At 49.4% G+C, this 22,328-nt stretch overlaps 1 protein-coding gene across 3 annotated transcripts in view; it reads right to left on the bottom strand.

Moving 5' to 3' along the window:
* CSMD2 (CUB and Sushi multiple domains 2) overlaps positions 1–22,328 on the bottom strand; it is a 573,432-nt gene that overhangs the window by 312,058 nt on the left and 239,046 nt on the right. The gene's annotated exons all lie outside the window — the stretch shown is intronic.

Here is a 22,328-nt window from a genome sequence, read left to right as displayed (position 1 = left end):
CACTAGTGGTTGCAAAGCATTTTAAACATCCCGTTTTGCAGATGAAACATGGAGAAACTTGAGTGTGTGCTCAGCCATGCGCTTTCTAGGGAATGGGTGAGCAGCGAGACACGCCTTATTCCTCCTGTCCTGCTGCCCTGACTTCAGGAGATCTTTGCAAACACCAGAGTGCAGCCATGGGTCCCTCCACGTATCTGGCCACGCATTCTATGCATGGCTGCTTACACCTGCTCTACCCCTTGGTGGCTGTGCAAGAAAGACTTGTCTGCCACTCGTAAGCACACCCCACCCCCAGCACTCTTTTTGCAGCAGCAACCTCTCTGGCTCATAGCCTGTCGTCGTAAACCACCCTAACTACCTGATTACCCATGTTAGGATGAGCAGAGACTGCCCTGTATTTTTAATGCATTATCTGCAATTAGCAGCGGCAGTGAGCATGGAAGAGCTCAGTGGTCCCCGGGGCTGCCCTTCCCTGCTACAGCTGCTAGTACATTTGTGCTGAAGAACCTGGCTGGGTGCCTCTAGCCCACACTGTCAAGGGGGCAGGGGACTCTCCACTCACACGGCATCTCTGTCCCTGACCCCTGCTCCATTCCGCTGCTCACCTGGCCCCCTCTGCCATCTCTCTCTGCTCCCTAAACAGACTGGCAGAGTGTCCTCCACGGGATCCCACAAAGACAGGGTAGACAGCCACCCTGAATGCCCTTGGCGGTGGGTGGGGGCGGGGGGGGGGGGAAGAGGTTGGCCTGCAGGATGAGGCTGAGATGTGTAATATGTGAAAGGTAAGTTCATGGAGAGGGTCGGTATACAGGGGTGCCTGCGGGGACTTCAGCTGAGAAGCCAGTTTCCCTCGAAGGAGGATGGGCTTCCCCTCTCGTTGGCAGTGAGACGGAGAGAGAGAGGTTACGAGGTTACGTGACAGGAAGCTGGTGTGACTGTGGGGCGGGGGTGAGGGTCTGCTGCTCGTTCTCAGTGTCTTGTGACAGTCTCAGCAAAGACACAGAAGCATAGCTACACTAACCAGACCGTCCACAGTCTCAGGGTAGAAGCTGCTGTGCAGGTTGCAGGGGCACTGCTGCCCCCAGTGGTGTCAAGAGCCAGCTGGTGGGGATGCGAAAGGCAGGACTGACCAGGAGGGGATGCTGTCACTAGGGAGAAAGGAACACTGGCTCTGGAACCAGACTCTCTCTCTCCATTACAGGAACTATCCCCCCGACACTGACCAGTGATGTGGCCCTGGGCAATTTACTGAGTGTGATAGATTCGGTTTTCTCTCCTGCTTAATGGCATCCGAAACTCTGCTTCCGGGGTTTTTCTTGAGATAAAAATGAGAATGGGATGAGGTACCTAAGCAGTCTCTGGGGCACAGACACCACTTAAAAAAAAAACGGCTGTACACCAGACATGATTCCAGGCGCCTCCTACACGTTGACACATGTAACTCACGCAACAGCCTCACCAGGCCAAGTCTGTAATCACCTTCGGCCAACTGCTGAAAAGATGGAGGCGCAGAGAGGTTAGAGCGCTTGCCTGAGGTCACACAGCTATCAGAGGCAGGAACTCAGACTGTCTGGGCTGGCCCACCCCTCACCCCCACTGACTCTTGTGGTAGCCTATTGGACGCCTTCTCCCATAGCAACACCAAATCATAAGCTTGCAGACTCAAGGTCATGTTTTGATGGTGAATTAATGGCCCAGAACTCCCCAGACCCCAGTCTTTCACTAGTGGCTAAGCCTAAGCTGTTTGCCCGACTCTGGTTTGGAGAGCATTCACTTCCTTGTAGAAGGTCAAAGCATTCTTGGTGTGACAGATGATATAGATTTAGGTCACTGCAGTCAATAGATCAAATAAAACCTGGTATTGCCCTGTTGGGATAGCCACACCTTTCAATAAGTATTAAAAGTCAGGGGAAGCCCTGGAAAGTGAGTAAAGGCTCAAGCGGGAGGGGCCGGCCAAATGCTTTGGCCTTTGATTGGCAAGAGTGCTGTGTGGGTAGAAGGCAAATGGCCACTCAGAGGAAATGTGTCGGACTGGCAGATTTCCTTCAGCCCCTTTAACAGCACCGGAGCTGTCCAGAATGCTGGGGCTCACAGCCCAGGCCTGCCTCACCTTGCCTCTTCCCAACCTGTTGGGCTGGGCTCGAGGACAGAGGACCGTGTCTTAAGCGCTAGGTGAATGGGTGGTGAAGGACTCCTGGGCCCAGCGACTTCAGGCACTGAGGTCTCCTCTACCAGACTCTTCCAGGCCTCTGCACAGCCACACGGGGGGGAAAGGGACCCGAGGCTCACATCACCAATCTCTTCGTTGTTTGGTCCAATTCCAGACTCGTCGCCATCAACCTCTTCTAGGCTCCTAATTATCTCTCTAAACGCCAGGCAGTACCATTTTGAGAGGATTGAGGATAATCATAAGGATTCTCTTCTCCAGACCTTCAAAGCCAAGCAGATGACACGGTCGTCCCAGATGACACTGGGAGATGGCTCTCGAGCTCTCCTCAAGGAACTCTGGGCCGTCCGTCTGCATTCTTTTGTTTAGTTCAAGGGCATGATATAAGGGTGAATTTCCTCTATCACCTCCTGAGGGAGCCCGAAAGGGAAAATAGAGCATCCAGGCTGATGAGGAAGCTCTGCTAAGGGTCGCTGGCCTGGCCTGGCCTGGCCTAAGCCCTTTCTGGGGACTTTTCCTCTCCCTGACAAGCCATCACTGAGGAGACCGACTCCTGCTGTTCTGCTTGCACTGGCTAGGCGTGCCTCTTCCTAGTGTGAGCTGATTGGACAAGGCATGGACATCAATTGGGAAGAGGAGCCACTTAGATTCTCTCTCCTGGCTGGTGATTTGAATAAAAGATTCTGGAAATGGTATGTATCAGTTAACACAGTCCACAGAGCTGGAAAGCCAGGCAGAGACCCAAGGGCTGAAGTGATCATTTGGGATTGTGTGCAGAGGGGAGAGGGAGGACCTGGGTAGCATCGAAGGTGGTTCTCTGGAACTTTCTGCTCTAAATAATTGTCCAAACCTCCCCCCACCCCTCTAAAGCCAGGGCGCCATCCCATGAGCTCAGTGTCACATGAAGGTGAGCACTGGGATAAACAGATTTGTTGTCTCAGACACACCACGACTTCTCTAGAGCCTCACCGGATGAGGACTGCTTAATCCTGGGTGATTAATACATGAGAGAGAGGGAACCCCACTATCCATTTACTGAGGAGAGATGGCTAAGAGTGGGGTGGGAAACCTGCAAGAGCAGGGGGTGGAGGGGGAGCTCCCTGAGATCTTCTCCGGTGCTCCTGCTGACTTGAACCAGATGCCGACATGGGCCTCCTCAGAGCCTCCAGCCTGTTGGGCAAGGGCTGTCTGTGACCTTCCCAGCTTGACAGAAGGACAGACCAAAGGCCCTGCAGAGGAGCCATTGTTAGGACACAGAACAGCCACCTGCTCCCCCATTGATCCAACAGTGAGGACTGAACGCAGCAGACAGAGGCCCGGGGAGCAGCGCCTTTTGATGTACGATCCTCATTGATTGGGCTAGCTGCTGACCATACTGTGTGGGAATTCTCAGGAAGGTCGCAGCTGCAAAGGCACCTGAAGGGAACCCCGGGCCAGCACAGAATCATCACAAATGATGGGACAAGCTAGGCCGGACAAACACTACTGAGCTGTGACCTTTCCAACTTCCATCAAGAGACTCACAATGGCTCCATTGTTTAGGGCACAGCCTTGGGGAGATAGGGGGCTGGTGATTTGAGTCACTGCAGTTAACAAGGAGAGGAAAGCAGGACACACACACACACACACACACACACACACACACACACACAGAGAGAGAGAGAGAGAGAGAGAGAGAGAGAGAGAGAGAGAGAGAGAGAGAGAGAACTCCATAGGACCACACCATATGCTCTCAGAATTAAAGGAAAAGCCACCTTCTTACCCCAGAGTAGCAATGTGCTCTCACTAGTGGAGGCCCTCTCACTTTCCTGCTCCATTGGACCCAGTGCAGTGCAATCATAGACTCTGTTCAGCGTGGGGCCCAAGGACAGTGTGTGAGGCTGCGGCTATTTGATGCTGTCTTTGGTCCACCCTCACTTAGCACATTTTCAGGTCAATCATAGCACTGTCCCAGTGCTTTGACCCTCAGCTGACAATCCAGGACAGCCCTCTCCTCTGGTCAAGTGGCATCAGCAGCCTCTGCCTCATCTGTGGTGGCATAAAATGTAGTTCATGGGGCTCCTGCCCTTGGGAGGTAAGCTGCCCTACCTGCTTGTGGCCCAAGTGCTTAGCTGGTCTGCATCAATCTGTCCGTTCAATTAAAGCCCCTGCTCTCTGTTCCTGCCACTCCAGGGTGAGGGGCCCATTAAAACTCACTCTGGGCAGCTGGGATCTGGGCCCATCTTCCCAAGGGCTGAGGCTTTCCCTCTCTGTAAAATGAACTTTATTTGCCTGATTCAACTGTTGTCTCAGAGGCTTACTGCCTCTCTCTGCTAACCTAGGCCTACTCCTGGAAGCTTCTAGCCTTCCTATAATTTAACCTAGGCCTAGAATGTTCTCAGCCTCTGAGACTTACTACTTAATGAGCTCACCCTTTTTTGTTCTTACTGAGCTCTGGGCTGGCAGGTTCAACTCAGCTGTTCTGGCTCGAACTCTTCTCCCAGCTGACTTACTCAATCTGGCTTTTCTCTTGGCCTCAGACTAACTGTAGCAGTCTTTTCTAATCTTCTGGCTTGTTCTGTCCTCACCTGTGTTTAGCCTGTCCTCTCATTCGACCTCTCTCTGTAAGACTCTCCAGGTAAAACTGCCTCCTCTCTGTCTCTGTGTTGTTCCCTTAAGTAGCTTCCTTTTCCTCACTGTTCTCATGAGTTGGGCATATCCTAATCGGTTCAGTCTTTCTCTGCTTTGTCACTTTTTTTTATTTTTATTTTTATTTTGCCACCCAATCAGACATCACTTTCAAACATGGGTGCTTCCTTCTGCAGGCTAACTTTACCTTCACAGTTTGGAATTAAAGGCATGTGCCGCCATGCCTGGACCTAAGCTTTCCTTTACCTCAAGCCTGCTCTATACCAGGCTGGCCTTGAGTCTCAGATCTGCTTGCTTCTGGCTCCTGCATTAAAGGTGGGTTTGTATTCCAGCCGGATCACACAGACCTAGAAGGGTCTTTGGATGAGATCTCTTGCCAGAGCAGCCATGTTCTGAATTAAAATTCCTCTGTACCTCTCCATTTCTATCAACTCCTTTCTAGTCCCGTGAAAACCTGAGTTCTGTGCCCACGTGGTTCCCGTAGCTTTGCCAGCATCACTGTATTTAATCTGGACAACAATCTTGTGAGATCCCATTATCTCATGTTTTTTTTTTTTTTTTTTAATGAGAAATCTGAGGCTCGAAAGGTTAAGGAGATTGCTCAGGGTCGACGGCTGGTCAATGGTAGTTGAACGAGCACTGATAGTGACCTCGTGGAGACCAATGATTATGATTTATCTAGTTCAATGTCATAGCATGCCACCTATGAAATAGGAGGGCCTCAAAAGGTGTGTGTTGAGTGGCTACACGGCCGCCAAGTTGCCCATTTAATTCTTTCTCTGTTCTTATTCATTGGGGCAGCTACATGGTAGTTCTTTTTTCTTTTTTCTTTTTTTTTTTTTTTTGCTAGAATTTTGTTCTTCCCCCTACTATGGCTATTATTGGATATTTTAAAATATTTCTTTATTTTGTAGGGGGAGGAGTACTTATGCAAGCCATGGCACATACATGAGGACACAGAGGACAAGTTTTGGGAATGGATTTTTTTTTCCTTCTACCTTTTGAGGCAAGTTATCTCTTGTTTCTGTCACTATGCAGAGTACTCCAGGCTACCGCTCTTGAGTTTCTGGCCGTTCCTCCTGTCTCCATCACCTCCCTTAGGATAAGAGGTCTGGAATCACAGATGCATGCCACCCATCTGGCTTTCTGCATGGGTTCCAGGGATCCAACTGAGTTGTCGGGTTTGAGGTAACAAGTGTTTTACCTAAAGATCCACCTCCCTGGACCTGCTACCTATTACTGGAGCTGTTCACGCATTCAAACTGTGAATCTCAAGGAACACATTTCCTCACCACCTACTCTTTAATCAAAGATTGGGTAATTGCAATGTACAGATTCAGCACTTTGGACAGAACGTGTGTGTGTGTGTGTGTGTGTGTGTGTGTGTGTGTGTGTGTGCGCGCGCGCGCGCACGCATGCTAATGTGTAGTCACATTGGATCTGCATTCTACAACTACTATTTGCATTAAAGGTGTGACCCATATGGGCAAATACTACATTCCCCACTTGTAGCTCAGTGGTTCTGGCTCTTCCTTCCTCCAGTCTATGAGATGAGGAGAGACTGCCATAAAGATTTTATGAATCCAAGAGAAACATTACTCAAACAGGATTTATTTCAGAGGCGTCATTCTGGAACGGTGGCTGCTTAAAGGGGAAGCAGAGCCTGGGTGAGTCGGGGGAGTCTCACAGTCAAGCCAAGTTCAGATGTTGCAGCCTAGCCAACGTCTTTAATTTGCTTCAAGTCAATAGACTGTGTGTTAAAAACTGTCAGCATCTTCAAGGCCCGTTTTGAAACCAGCGAGAAGTAACAACAACACGGTCCTTTCCCGTGTGCAAAGCCAAGGGGCAGGGTAATCACTGGATTAGCACTTTGTACTTGGGGAGAAGAGTGAGCTAGTGGTCCCCAGCCTGCGTCAGGTACCCTGTGAAGTACACAGGTGACTTCCTGTCTCCAGAGCCCTCCTTGGCTACTAGAATAAACACGGATTCACCTGTAGCAGACTGTCCAGTAAGACAGTGGTTGAGAGAGAAAGAGGGATGCGATTGCACCAGCTGGGAATTCGCTCGAGAGTCACGTGGTTTAAAAATACTCCTTGTATTTGGTCTAGCTGACAAACTCCTACCTGTCCTCCAAGAATCTTTTCCTAATTCTGCAAGACAGAATTAGCCTTTCCTCCCCCGGGTCCCCAAAGACTCTTAGAGAAAGGAAAGTGGCGGTGACAGGCAGGAGATGAGTACTTCAGTGGATGCAGAGTGTTCTCCAGGAAAAAAAAAACAGGGGGCGGGGGGGGGGGGGGATGGCAGGAAGCAATCAAGAAGGAAGAGGGAGGGATGGAGCTGGATCCTGAAACGTGTGAGGAAGTACATGCAGACATGGCAGCAGAGATAGCTATGATGCTGCTGTAGAATAGGAAGCAGCATGGAGCGCTGAGCCTCGGTGGATGGGAGTGTGTGTGTGTGTGTGTGTGTGTGTGTGTGTGTGTGTGTGTGTGTTGGCGTGTGAGGATGGGAGAAGGTAGAAGCAGCTTCGGGCATTGGGCTAGGATGGGGCGACAGTCTGGAACTCCTTTTGGGAAGTTGGCTCCACACCTGTTAAGGCGTAGGAACTATCCAAAAGCATTTTAAGGAGCTGGGATGCAGCTCAGAGGGAGAGTGCGCTCCTTAGCATGCAAAAGGCCCGGGTTCCACCCACAGTGCTACAAAAATAAATACACTTGGACTTCTGATTCTTTTTCTATAGCTAAAAAGTAATATAATAGAGAGAGTCATTGTAAAACTTCAAAATAATGCAGAAGAATACACAGGGAAAAGTCCATTAATACCTCCATTCGGAACTAAGGATGCCAACATTTTATTGGCCTTTTCCTTATTTTACAACTGTTATATGTGAATACATGTAACACTTTTAGTTTTAGCTATATATTCGGTTTTGTGTGCCCATCTTTCATTTCATATATGCTAAGCATTTTCCACTTTCTCTGAATATTGGTAGAAATTATCATTTTAATTGCTGCATGTTTTATCCTGCACACGTTTATTGAACTGTTAATGTTGGACACAGACAGTTTCCTCTTTCCCTTCACAGTAAATACGACCATGGTGAACAGCCTCTACGTATCATTTCCCAATAAGCTCTTCCTAGTTCCTTGATCTAAACTCCTAACTGTGTTATGCACATTATACATTTTAATCATGACTGTAAAATTACCACCCGAAAAGATTGTGCCAATTTATAATCCCACAGAAGGGGCACGAGGCTCAAATAGGTTAAATGACTCGCCTAAGATTAAAGACCTGTGAGTGGAAGGCTTGGGTTCCAACTTAGACCCTGTCTCTGTGGGGCAAAAGTAGGATTTTTTTTTTTTTGAAACTGGGAGTGCGGTAGCCAGAAGTAATTGAGTGTGGATGGAGGCAATTGACTCAGGAAGATGGACGGTCTAACGAGGCAGCTTTAAAGAATGGTCTGCGGGTGGACAATGCCTGTGATTTCGTCCTCTCTTTAAAGCTCCTATCTTTGGAGGGACGTTCAGACCAAAGAGAGGCGAGACATGCTCACTTCTCTCCTGACTAGGATCCTAGGGATTCTCAGGCACTGGGCTGGCATCGGTGGGAAGGGCACCCTCCCCATACTGCCCTGGGCTTGCTGAAGAGGTTCCCGGTGGGCATGAGCTTTGAGCCATAAAGGAAAAGAAACTGGAAATGCCATCGTTCCCTCCGACTCAGTGAAGGAGGAAAGACCCAGAACCCATTGAGCCCTCTTAAGCCTCTTACCTGATACCACAATGACAAAAAACAAGCATGTGGGTCAAGGGTCAGCATGGGATCAGACTCAGGGTGTCAAAACCACTGCAAGTCCTTATCTTAAATGTCACAGGGTTGAAAGACAGTCATATATTCAACATATGCCTTCCAAGGCTAGCTAATTCCAGTGTGTGTGTGTGTGTGTGTGTGTGTGTGTGTGTGTGTGTGTGTGTGTGTGTACATATGTATGTACATGTTGGGGGTCAAGGACAACCTCTAGTGCTGTCATTCGTTAGCCCCCTCCCCCTTTTGAGACGGGATCTCTCACTAGCCTGGGGCTCACTAGGTGAGCTAGGCTGGCTGTCCAGGGAGCCCCAGGGATCTGCCTGTCTCGGTTTCCAGGCACTGGGATTGCAAGCATGCGTCACCACCACACCCCGCTTTTCCATAAGGGTTCTAGAGACTAACTTCAGGCCCTCACGCTTAACGTTGAGATAACTTTACCCACGGAGCCATCTCCTGAGCCCCCAGCTCAGAAGACGATTCTAGTTGTGAGATTCATGCTGACTCAGGGATGGGTTCCTGCGACTCACCGTTGGTTCAAATACTTAGCCCCAAATGTCAGCTCCTACAACCATGGGTGCCCCACATGCGTTTTGCCCAGTCCCCCTTGTCACACTTCTCATCCGCCACTCAAGCCAAAAGCCGGCAGCCTGAAGCTTGAGTTCCTCCCCCGCTTTGTCCCTCTGGTTTACTGGATGCCAGGTAAGGATGGTTCTCTCCTGATGTGTTGCATGAGTCTCTGCACCCCTTCTTTCAATCTCCACCTACACTAGCTCCCCACCCCTACCCCCCAGCCCCACCCCCCCACCCCCACAGCCCCAGTATCCCTAGAGGACACAGACCAGTGGAAAACTGAAAGTCTGGAAAGGTTAAGCAATTAGAGCAAGGCCACGTAACAATGAAAGGTATTCAGATGTTTGACTTCCAAGCCCTATCAGCAAACGCCATCAGAGGACGCATCTATTTCCTGTGGTCTATGCAGGGAAAGCTACCGAGCCTGAACAGAAAGCCCTCCAAGCCAGGAGTGCTCAGCCTGGCTTACGGGGGAAAGCAGCGTTATCTGCTGCAAGGTTATTAGGACAACAATGAACCTAAGGCCCAGACACTGCTCAAAAATGCCTGCTTCTCAATTCAATTTAGCTGAATGCAGTCTCATTTAATTCGGCGCAGTTATCAAGTGCTAGCCACAGACCCTGTATGGGCTCCGAGAGGCCACAGAGCAAGGCAAGGCCCTCTGGGGGAAGGACCTGGATGCTCAGAGTCAGGCTCCAGGATAGGAATTCCGAGGGCAGCTCTGGAGCCCTTGGGGGCATTTTCTAGATGCTTTGATAGTCCTTGGCCAGTGTGCCGCTAAGTGGATATGTGAAGGTTTTTTGCTCAGTTTTCCTACAAGATTTGTGCATAAATACTATCTATTACAGTAGGTGTCTCCCCTAAAGGCTCTGTGTTGACTCTCAAGTTGTTGGCTCTATTGTGGGATGGGGGAAGTGTCACTTGGAGGAAGTGGGGAAGATGAGGTGGGTTCCTCTCTCCTCCCTCCCCCTCTCCCTACTTGCTGACTGCTCTGCTGTAAGCATCTTATCTCTGTGCTCTCCTCACCATAATGTTCTCTCCTGCCACACGCACAGAGAATGGCGTCGCCAAGGAACCACGGACCAGATCTCCGACCCTGTGAAGCCAACCCAAACTCCTTTCACTCCTCATAGACATTTTCTTCTGCAGTGATGGAACGCTAACGTGTCACCAGTGTACTTTAGTTGTTGTTGTCTTCAGACATGATATGTGTTAAAGAAACTAGGATGGATGGGGGGCACTGGTGACCAAGGATGTGGCTCTATACCTTCCAAGCGAGATGCCTCCAGCAAGCTGTGCTTGCTTTCTGAGGTTCAATTTCCCCCAGAAAACGGAATGGAAAATGACACCTGCCTCACAGGAGCCTGGAAATGTGGGGGAAGGGTAGAGAAAGGGGACATATCAAGTGCTAAATGCAGTCCCAGGTACACACAGAGAGTATGTACCCTTAACTACTATGTCTTATTCTAGATCGGTTAGCTAGAAACACTTTATAATTGTAACTCCAAGCCTTGCCCGGCTACTGATCTTTATAAAGTGCCCCTGGAGTAAATAAATGCATGAGTGGAACGCCTAATCTGGCACTGGTAGCCACTGGAGGGCCTCAGGAGCCAAGCCGAGGCTTTGGGCTTTACCTTAGGGATGGCCAAGAGTCACTGATGAACTTTTTGGCTTGGACATAGTCCTGGTCAGCTGTGGGCATTTGGCAGGCTCATACTGGTCCACAATAGAGGAAGGACAAGAGAGCCGTTCTGCAGACCAGTGGGGGACAGTTTCATGGTATAGTGTGCCCTCAAAAGGTCAAGGTCAGGGGCTGGGGTGCAAAGAAAGGGAAACACGGCCAAGATATTGAGGCACTAGAGCTGGCACTAGGCAGCCAAGAGACAGGCAGGTGAAAACCTCCCCACTCAGTGCCATGCTCACGAAAGAGAGTAACACTGGCGGCCTCTCTGGAGACCCTGGCCCTAGTTTTCCCTGGGGACACTAGAGATGCCTACTGTTTTTGTTTGCGCAGGCACAGAATGGCGTTCTGGCACGGGATCCGAGTGGGCCGACCGTGACATTGTTCCACAGAGCAGGATTTCACACTTGACAGCTGGGGCCAGCGGTCGGCCACAGGAAAGGGCTTCCCCTTGGCAGATGGGACTCAGCCGAGGACAGAAGTCACTCCTAACTGCAGCCTGCTTTTCAGGGGAAGGCTCCAAAGCTAGTTAGGAAATGAGAGCCTCTGAAAACAGTCCAAAGAGAGGGGCTGTATCTCTCATTTGCCTCTTGTCACTCTGTGCCAAGTGCCGTCACGTCACCGGCTCCTATCCAGCCTTTAGCACGACCGCAGGGGGAGCTCGCCCCACTTCTTACAAACAGTCAAACAGAGGAGGCTCGAGAGCTTCTTATGAAAATGTGATACAGGGATGGAGGAAATAGCCCAGTCACTAAGGCGTTAGCCTTGTGAACATGAAGAACCCGTGTAAACAGAGACAGGTGTAGCAGCATACACTTGCAACCCCAGCACAGGGGAGGGCAGAGACTGGCAGCTCTCTGAGGCTTGATGGCTGGCCACCCTAGGCTACTTGACAAGTTACAGGCCTGGGAGCCCCTGTCTCATACAAGAAGATGCCCGGCTCCCGAGGAATAATGCCTATGGCTGAACTCTGACCTCCACAGTTACATGCACATAATGCACAGTGTTTCACAGGAAGAACCAGGATTTGAACCTGGCACCCTGACTCCGAAGCCTACCTTTTTCCCTTGAGACGTATGCCATCTTTCAGTTTGAAAGGTCGTGCACCCATAGTGCAGCAGCAGTGTAAAATGACCGAATGCTTGTAGGAAGCAATTTGGCAATAAGAATCAAGAGTCTTAAAAAAAAAAAATTTCATTCTGGGAATCGTTCCTAAAGAAACAATCATAAATTCAAGGGGGAAAGGCTTGATAGATACACACACACACACACACACACACACACACACACACACACACACACTCTCTATCTCTCTCTCTCTCTCTCTCTCTCTCTCTCTCTCACACACACACACACACACACACATACACGCGCGCGCACACACACACACACACACACACACACACACACACACACGCTGCTCTTCACAGAAGTATTTATAACATGAACAACGAGAAGCAGTCTGAATGTCCACGGAAAGAGAAATGGTTAATGAAATTATGCGTGAGGGCAAGGTTTTATAGGGACCTGAAACACTGCATGAAAACAGTCACGATGCAGAACCCCACTCACCTTCCAGGGCAGGCACTCTCCGTACACTTGCACCCGGACACTCTTGGGGACACTTCTCTTTCCAGTACCATGAGCTCCTTTCAAACCAAATTGCTCCAGTGGTGTGTGTGTGTGTGTGTGTGTGTGTGTGTGTGTGTGTGTGTGTGTGTGTGTGTGTGTGTAAGATATTAATACGGAAAATAGGATTTCTCAATTTATATTAAATGAAAATAAACTATCTCCAGAAACTTTGCTATTTTTATTGACCTACTACAATTCCACTTTGATTGTAACAGAGCACAGAGCAGGCACTGCACTTGCCTTTAAGTCTCTCTACAGAAGAAATCTGGGAGTTGCCAAATCTAGCACTTCTTTTTGGAGGCACTGGACATGGAGGAAGCCAAAACAAAAGGAAAGAAAGAGGCTGTGCAGATGGCTCAGCTGGTGAAGTGCCTGAGGCTTAAGGATGAGGACTTGAATTTCTGGATCTCTGCAACTCATTGGCCAGCCAGTCTAGCCAATCAGTGAGTCCTGGGTTCAGAGATAGAACCCACCCCCCCCCCATCCTGCCCTAAAGTAATCCGGATAGGCCTAAAGAGATCGCTCAGCCATTAACAGCAGTGGCTGCTTGTGCAAGAACATAGGCTCAGTTCCCAGCACCCACGTGGCATCTGTAACTCCAGTTCCACAGGATCTAATGCCCCTTTCTGGCCTCTGTGGACATGCATGCAGTACACATACATATATGCAGGCAAATACTCATATTTTTTAATCTAAAAAAAAAAGGTAGAGAGAGATTGAGGAAAAAAATCCAGCCTGACACATGAATATTTTACATTTGCACACATACTGGCACTCACAGGTTATACACACACTCTCATGCACACATCCTTACATATATACACTACACTACACATACACACACACACACACACACACACACAGAGAGAGAGAGAGAGAGAGAGAGAGAGAGAGAGAGAGAGAAAGAGAGAGAGAGAGAGAGAGCGCACTAGCAAACAGACAAGGAAAAGAGCACATGTGTTGGAAAGGAAGAAGCAAACCGGCATTGCTTGAAGCTAATATGACTGCCTAACCTAGAAAAGCCAGCTTTAAATCTATTAGAGCTAATGAGAGTTCAGCGAGATGGCAGGTTACAAAAGAAATACACAAGAATCAATACCTTTCTTTTCTTTTCTTTCTTTCTTTTTTTTTAAACCAGCAACAAACAATTAGAAAATGCAATTGCAAAATGATCCTATTTACCAGAACAAGAAAAACCTGCAAAAACACTCAGGAATAAACCTAACAAGCAATTTACTAAACTATAAATGTTTTATTAAAGATTGGGAAAGGTACCTGAAAAGTGAGGGATGCACCATGGTTCTGGGGAGGGAGGCTCACTAGCAAAAAATTGTGGCAGTTCTGTCCAGAGCCTCCGACACATCCCTTATCTGGCAGGGAAGCTGGAAAACTTACTCTGAAGTTTACCAAGAAGCAAAATGCAATCGGGACCCCTCCAGTGGAGCGTTTCCTCAATAAGAAAGAGGGAGGTCCCTTTCCACAGGAGAGCGGAGGTCACCATAAAACTATGGTGAGACAGAGCGATGTAGACACGAAAACACAACAGGATGCCTGGGATGATGCAGCGAGCAAAGGGTGTGAGGACCTGAGTTTGCATCTCCAGAGCGCACACAGGGCTGGGCATGGCGGGCAGCACCTGTGGCCCCAGTGCTCCCTATATGGAGATGGGAAGCAGCGGGAGTGGAGAATTTCTGGAAGCCCATGGGCCGGCACGCAGCATCATTTCCAAGAGAGGAGCGATTCTCAGCTAATACAAAACCCTGGAGTTTTATGTGATCAAATTGGGAGAAGGGGGTGTTCTAACACTTAAGATGTCTTCTGTGAGGAAGAACAAAGCAAAGCCATAAGACCAGCTGCTTATTGACAGAACCATTGTTTTGTCAAAATATGTAAAGAGCTCCTACAAATCAATAAGAAACATACAAACAGAAGGGGGGGGGGGAAGGAGTTTATGACTTAGCCACACTGGGAGTAAGATAAAAATCAGCATAAGCCCACAAGACCGCTATACTACTAGCTGTATGAATAGGAAGCAAGAGGCGTTAATAGTATTCTTGTTTTTGTTGTTGTTTGTTTTGTTTTGTTTTTGTTTTTGCTTCTGTTACAGTCTGGCTATGTGGCTCAAGCTGGTGGGTATGCATAGTAGGTCCTCTTGCCTCAGATTCCTAGTTGTTGTCTGTAGGGGAATGCCACCCAACCTAGCTGGAAGTGATATTATTTTTTCATCCACTGAGATGGGTTAAAAAAAAAAAAAAAAAAAAGAACAAAACTTAACTTTGAGAGAGGAAGTAGAGAAATAGCCAGCCTCATACATAGTTTATGGAAACCTCAAATTGACACAGCTTTTTTGGAGTACATTCTGGCAGAATACAAATTTAAAAATAACATCTGCTTTGACCCAGAAATCCCACTTTAAGGAAGTTTTCCTCTATGTGAACCAGTGTGCACCAAGACAAATGCCTGATGCTGCTAATTGCAGCTGGCTGCAGGCGAAGATGCATTACCGGACAATTGTTAAAAACGAGTGTGCTCACCCCTTATCCCGAATACTCCTTACAAAGCTACAGACCAGCTAGTTACCAGCACTTGCCTTTGGAGAGGGCAGTGTATGCTTTGAAATTGCTGGGACAAGTTAAAATTGCTTTTGTAAATAGCATCCGGGTGTGTGCATGCACACACACCCAACACACACACACACACACACACACAGAAAGTTGTTTAAGTTAAAAGCAAGGCCATGCTTAGGGAAAGGGTACAGAATGCATACAAATGTCCCCGTGCAGTTGTTTTGTTAATTTCCTAGCATGTCTCTATTTTTCTGAATTTCCTTTGATAACCATACCTTACGTTTGTAATGGAAATAAACGACTAAAACCTTTTATAGCTTTTAAAGTTTGGTTTCCCTTTTAGCCTGGAAATGGTGAGGTAAAATCATTGCTCCTTCCTTCGGTTTCTTCAGAGGGCAGAGGGGTAAATTTGAAGTGGGGGTGGGGGAAGTTCGGCACCCTGGGGGCACCCGGCATTGACTTGAATGCACTCCAGGAGGCAAATAATCAAAACTGGATGCCAAACACAGCAAATGGCTCTGAGGAAAAGGTTCACGTTATCCCGTTAAAAATGATGAATGGCCTGTTCCTCACATAATAGCATGTGTGCAGTAAATTGATGGTGCTTTCTTATGACTGTGACTGGACCACCGTGCTACCTGTCCATCCGCCCTAAACCTGCTCCATCAGCGCCAATGTTTGGGTCACGTCTCTGCCTGTGACCATCAGAATGGCTGAGGAAGGAACATCATAGAGAAAGTAAGGTTACGCAAAAGACAGCAGGGCAGTGAGGTGGCTTTTATTGAGCACTTACTGTATACTAATTTGTTCCTTGAGCACCATTTTGGGCTTGATGGGAACCACAGGAGATGAGGTACTTGCTCAAGGTTGCCTCGTGGGACCTCATTGAGGTTCTGGGCTTCTCACTGACCTGTCCTGGGGGGGGGGGCACGGGCGCAGGAGAGGCAACTGAGGTGTGGAGTGAAGCCGAAAGATGTTCTCACCAATGCACCTCATGGGGGACCTGAACTGAACATAAGACCCTTTTCCTTCTCTGAGTTCTACCATTTCTTCTGGTGGCTCTGGAAAGTGATGGAGGAAAAGCTGAGGTGTGTTTAAATAAAGCCTGTGGGTGGGCGTTCCTACTCAGCTATGCGCGAGCTCTTTGTGACTTCACCCTGGTGCCTATAACTTAGGGAACAAGCCAAGTTAACCCAAACCCACAGCCCCCGAAACACAAACTTTTCAAAAATATCTGAACGTTGACAGTAGACTCTCTTGCATTCCGGTGGTAATTGGGTGTGTGGGTACGTGATGGTATCTGACCTAAATTCGGCGAGCATCATTTTGTGGGTTTATAATCGGGCTTGGCTTCATGGAGTTGGCTTTCCGGATTTCAGTAGCTAACTGACTAAAGGAAAAAACAACCATTCCCTGCCATCTTCAGGCCTGGAGACATTCAAAAGCAGTCCTTTTGCAGGCTGGAGGCTGCTGAAGAGGCAGGAGAACCCAGTGTGCTCTGACATCGGGCCCCCTCCTCTTCTGGCCCTAAGTGGTCTGCCAAGCTGGAGGGGGTGGGTGCTCAGTCACTGCTCCAAGCATTATTGCACCTCCAAATGGCCTCTGTACTGGCTGTCAGAGCCTCTGTCCCCTCTACAGGTTTCTGTGGGTTTCTTAAGTCTTAGTGGCTGTCGTGGCTGAAGCAAAGATGCTTTCTCAGGCCATACCTGGTGGGCTGGGTCCCAGCACACAGTGACTTTTCCTCAAGACAGGCTGTGATGGCAGGCCATTCCCCGACAGTTCCTCTATTGTTAGCACCCTACATCTGTGACTTTGCAGAGGGGCCAGCTAACTGCCAGCTGCCAGCATCTATGTTCTATGTTCTTGTGCCCGGGATGAGGCAGGATGAGGCGGGAGTGGGGGTGGGGTGGGGAGTGGGGGGCAGGTGGAGGGGGGATGAGGGGGGGGACGGGGGGGGAGGGCAGAGGGGGCTAGTTCTTATCACAACCCAAGCCATTTCGCATATGCACATAGCAGAAAGCGGAAGATGGATAATTAAGCCCTGAGTAGCTTTCTGTGGCTCCCAGGAACTGGTGCCTAAGAACCCAGCCCCTGAAGTTCCTGGATGGCATGATTCTGAGACTAAGCGGGCTTGCTAGAGTTTCCCTGTGTGACTCTGTCCCCAGCAGGGACGTCCTGCTTTAGCATCCTCCCCTGGACCGTTGCTGTACCAGTGTGATTTCCTCTCGCAATGAACTGCTTGCCCTTGAACCCTTGCCTTAGGTCTACTTGGAGGATATGCAAGCCAGGACGATGGCCCTGGTGCCTGATGGGTAAGGGCTCTAGCATCAAATGTATAATGTATCGAGAAAGAGCCCTTTCTGGGTCCCTCTGTTCATTTGAGACATCTGGCTTGCTTGTTAGTTCTCCATCCTCTGCAGGGCATCTCCCTGAGAGATGACACCCAAACCCAAGAGGTTCCAGGGGATGCTCTGAATATAAAGTGCTGCCATGGTCCCCAAACATCTCTTAGCCCCAGCATTGAGATAGAGTATCAGCTACACTGTGCGCAGGATCTTCTGCTTAGAGCCAACATGAAATTTACAGCATCCCTATCGTGCACAATCTGTCACCCCCCCCCAAAATCCTGTATCAAAGCCCAGGAAATGAGAAAATCAGGGAGGTTAAACTGTAGCCAAAGTGTGGAGCTGAGATTGGGGCTCGGGTCTTATTCTGGAGTGAGCAGCCTCTAGGGATGGTGGTAGCCACAGCACACACATGCACTTGAGTGTGTATATGTGCATTCATGCACATGTGCATATATTGTGTATATGGTAGCCATAGCATGAGGTTCTGTGTAGGTGTGTGTGCATATGTGTAGTTTGTGTGTGTGTGTGTGTGTGTGTGTGTGTGTGTGTGTGTGTGTGTGTGTGTGTGTGTAGCATTAGCAGCATTAGCCGTTTGTATGTGATCAGAGAGGCAAGGGCTATCTCTTTTTGGGGGCAGTAATCTGAGTCCAAGGAGGTATGGATCCAAACTGGTCCAGTCTAAGCCAACAGCAAGATCTCAGGTAGAGACATAGGTTTGTCTTTTGGATGAGAGGACAGAGGTTTTGAGCTACATTTTGAATTGAGAGGATCTTGGATATGACAAGAGATTGGTTGGTGGCAATAGGGGCAGAGCCAGCCGGGGTTGTGGCTGTGTAAAGGGCTTCTTGCCAGGCTTTGGTTTTCTCCGTAAGGGAGCATGCAGAAACAGTTCAAAGATCTGGCCTGATGGTGTTGGCAGACAGGTAACGCTATTGAGCGCCTTTCTATATAGAAGGGAGCTGTAGCTCATTGGGGTTTGTAGACACGGAGCATAGGCTGCTTCGGGGTGCTGTGTGCTGAGCCATGTAGCCGTGTCCTTCTAGGTTATCAAACAGGGGGCTCTGAAAGCACAGTGCTGTGTGTCTGGGGGTCTGATGTCCTCTCTCAGCTAGACCCCTTGGTACTTTGACACAGAGGGTAATGAACTCCTACAGCCCCTCCCATCCTGACACCCTTGCATCGCCTACATGTGCCAGGCCCCTGGAAGCCAGGAGCCATGCTGGCCCTGAGAACCAGGGTGGGTTCACATTTGGTAAGTCCTAGGATGAAGCACTTTACATATTAATCAGGTTAGGAATCTGAGCACATATCAGGGGATTGAAATATGTAGATTTTGATGATGAATTCACGCTCATCAGAAAACCAATGACTCATCCTAACTTCATTATCAGGAATTATTTGATGGGGGAATTGGCAGGGGGTGAGGGGTGGGGAGAGCGGGGAGGAGAGCAGCTAGCTCTTGGTTCGCAGCCCAGCTTGCCTGCTCTCCCAGAAGCATGTTTTTGCAGCAGGAAAGTTGGTTTCTGTGCTTGCAGGCCAGAGTCCTGCACATGGTCGCATTGCAGGGTCCGCTTTAAAGTGACCTTGCTATGTTCACAGTTGCGCTGAGATCATCCTGCCACCGTGAATGTTACACTCATTTCCCGTGTGCCAGTTTCCTCATCTGAAGAATGAGGTGGCTCTCAAGCGAGACAGTGTCTGTAGCCAGGCACCCTTTGGAGTGTGGAGTCAGCTGAGAACACTCTCTGAGAACACAGCTCTGAGAAGGAATGGCAAGAGGCATTTGCCATCTTAAGTAGGTGTTCCTAGAAGGCAGCGATGAGAACGCAAGCTTGGAAGTGGCAGCTGAGGAGGGCCAAGGACTGAGTCCTACAGATATGCAGGGTCCTAGAATGTTCTAGATGGAGGTGGCAGTAAGTGTAAAGGCCCTGGGGTGGGAAGAGCATGCCTGTTATGTAAGAAGCAGCTACAAGACTGGTGTGCCTGCATTTGAGCATACAGCTACTCGTGACTATGCACACACGTGAAGGACAGAAAGGAAGGAGCCTTCCTCTGTCACTCATCATGACAAGGTCTCACTGGATTGGAAGCTCTGGTCGGGTCGGCTAGACGAAGCTCTTCCCGTCTCAGACGCTGTCCTGGCGCTGGGGTTTCGGGCTCGCACAGCCATTCCTGGCTTTTAAGGTGGGTGCTGGGAAGCTGTGTTCAGGTCCTCCTGTTTGTTTTAACAGGTGCTTTTTATCTCCCGAGCCATTTCCCCTGCCATCCATCCATCCGTTCTTAATCCTCACCCTGACCCTGACTGGCAGATTAAAGGAGTAGTAACTTGAATTCCAGAGAGGTGAAATGCCATGCCCAGGGTCACACAGCCACCGCCACTTCTTGCCAGCTCACAGAATCTGGGTGCTATGGAACCCGGATGGCCTGCAGCTATTCCAAGCAAACACCCCACTCCCCAAATCAGGAATCCAGGCTACGGTGCCCACTGAAGGGACATAGTGGAATTGTGCTGACACTCCAAAGACACAAAGCATAGCAAACTGAATGGCCAAAAAAAAATCTATTTTCACATGCTGATGAAGACATAGCTGACATTGGAAGAGTGAATCATGGCACAGAAACACCCAAGCCATGCTTTTCTCAGAGAGAGAGAGAGAGAGAGAGAGAGAGAGAGAGAGAGAGAGAGAGAGAAACACCAAAAAAAAAATCTTGGAGTTATAGCTTAAGAAAAATAAGAGCAGCTGACTATCACAGATAAAAATGTCCTTTTGCCTAATTGGATGTTTAATAAGGACTCCTAATTAATTCCCCTGAATGGAGAGGTTTTACACTGGTGTTATCTCAGCCCCCTTGCTGACGGGGCTGTTATTTCCAGATACAGAATAATGAATCTTTTCCAGCCGGGCCAGGAGTCACCAGAGACTTGTCTACTTCCTTGTGAAGGTAATTATTGGCTAAGGCACCAGGCGGAGGTGGGGCAGGGGAAGGAGCTGGGCGTGGATAATTACAAGCAGAGGGGTGGGGGTGGGGGTGGGGTTCTTCTGGGGGAACTAGAGAGCTCGCTGTTGGGCAAGGGTTGGAGTACAATTGGCAACTGCGCAGGAATCACAGGTGGACAGGTGGATGGCACATCAGTGTCTGGGATGTCATCTCTGTTCAGAGTGAGGCCTAGGGACACTTGCCCTCCTGTGAACAGTGTCACTTGATGGAGCTTGACAGTCTAATAATTGTGAGTTGACTGGGCTGCAAGGCGAAGTCGGGAAGCAAGCCTGTCTGCGACATTTCCTGGCCGGGTCAAAGGCTAGGCTGTCACTGTCTGGGGACCCTTGTGGCACCTCCAGGACAACATGAAATGAAATGGGTTATCTGGACAACTCAGGCCTCAGACCAGCAATGAGAAGGGGGGCGCTAAATGACAGGGACCATTTGTCTACAGTGACAGGGCTCTCCTGAGCAGGAGGGCTGACAGCGGCTGCCCCATGATGGCTGCAGTGGCTTCTATCAGCCACAGGCCAAGAAGACAACCTGGCACAGAGGAGGGGTGTGGGACCGAAGAGATCTTCTCTGAATCTTTAAGGTCCGGAGGGCAGAGAGAGAAATAACAGGCTGGGGACGGAGAAGGCTTCCGACTGACTTTACGTCTGAAGCTCTGTGACCTTGGTGTGTGACCTCGAGGAATCTGTCTCACGCAGTTGCTTAAAGGACACAAAGGAAACCAGGAGGGCACGTGCTTGGCACACAGAAGATGCTCCACAGACACTGTCTTCCTCACATAATCCTGGTTTCCAGAAACATTACCTTAGGGAGCAGACTCTGTTTGGGCAGTGGTGGGCTGGGGGGGGGTGGGGGGGGAGGGGTGGGCAGGTTTGCAGTGCTATGCTCATACATTTTGGGGTACTAAGTGTCAGATTCCAGCAATTTGAGAGGAAGACCTGCAACCTGCCACCTACCTCATGTATTGGGAGTAAAAGTCATTGAGAATGTAGTGCAACTCACGCAGAGTCACAGCCATGACTTTCTCCACGCAGTCCTTTAGGACAGCACCGACCAAATGACTCTGGGATATTAGAGCCACCTGGCCTGGAGGGACATCGCATCCTCCTGCTGTGACTTCTGCCCTGCCCCAGCTTGACACTGCATCCTGACTCAGCAGCCGCGTGGAGGTTGAGACAAGCAGCACCTTGAACCTGGAGCACATGCTGGGAGGCGGGGAGTGGAGGAGGGGTGAGGGAGAGCGGCCAGGCTCTGTACAATTGCAGTGTGAGAAGGTCTGAGGAAGGACAGACAGATAGCTGAAAAGCTGGGCCTGCCCAAGGCCCACTGTGCCAAATGAGTTCTTGTAACTCTACCCAGGGGCCCCAGAGGGCAAGCTCACTGAGGACACAGGAACTGCTGGCAGCACACTTAGTACTGGGAACCGCTGGGAAGGCCACGTTCCTCCACGCTGCTCTCCTTGAGGGTCAAAAGAGAATCTGAGTACAAAGGACAAGAGGAAAAAGGCAGGGGCTAGACTCAGGTTCAGAGTCCATGGGTGGGGGCCCAACTCCCTCTCAGCTGTGTGACACTGAGCCCCGGGCTTTATCACTTGACACCTCAGACTTTCCCCTCCGTGAAGGGGGATGAGGAACTATTCTTGTGGGAGAGTTTCGTAAGGTTAGAAGAGGTATTTACATTACAGAGAGACGACCTCACTGAGCCAGCTTTGAGCAAGGAAGGCGAGCAACAGACACTGGACTGGCTGGTGTGTGATTTGCTCAAGAAGCCTGATGGGAAACTCAGATGCCTGAGAGAGGATGCGTGAAGGAGGCTAAACCTCTAAGGTTCATTTTCTCAATCTGTAAAATGGCCGTGCTAATGCCTAACTCAAAAAAAGGCAGTGAATGCTCACTGGGACAAGACAAAGGTGACATTCAATGTATGTATGCATG

Source organism: Acomys minous (assembly GCF_964271855.1).
Source record: "Acomys minous genome assembly, chromosome: 6".
Lineage (NCBI taxonomy): Eukaryota > Metazoa > Chordata > Mammalia > Rodentia > Muridae > Acomys > Acomys minous.
This window is presented reverse-complemented; position numbering and strand designations above follow the sequence as displayed.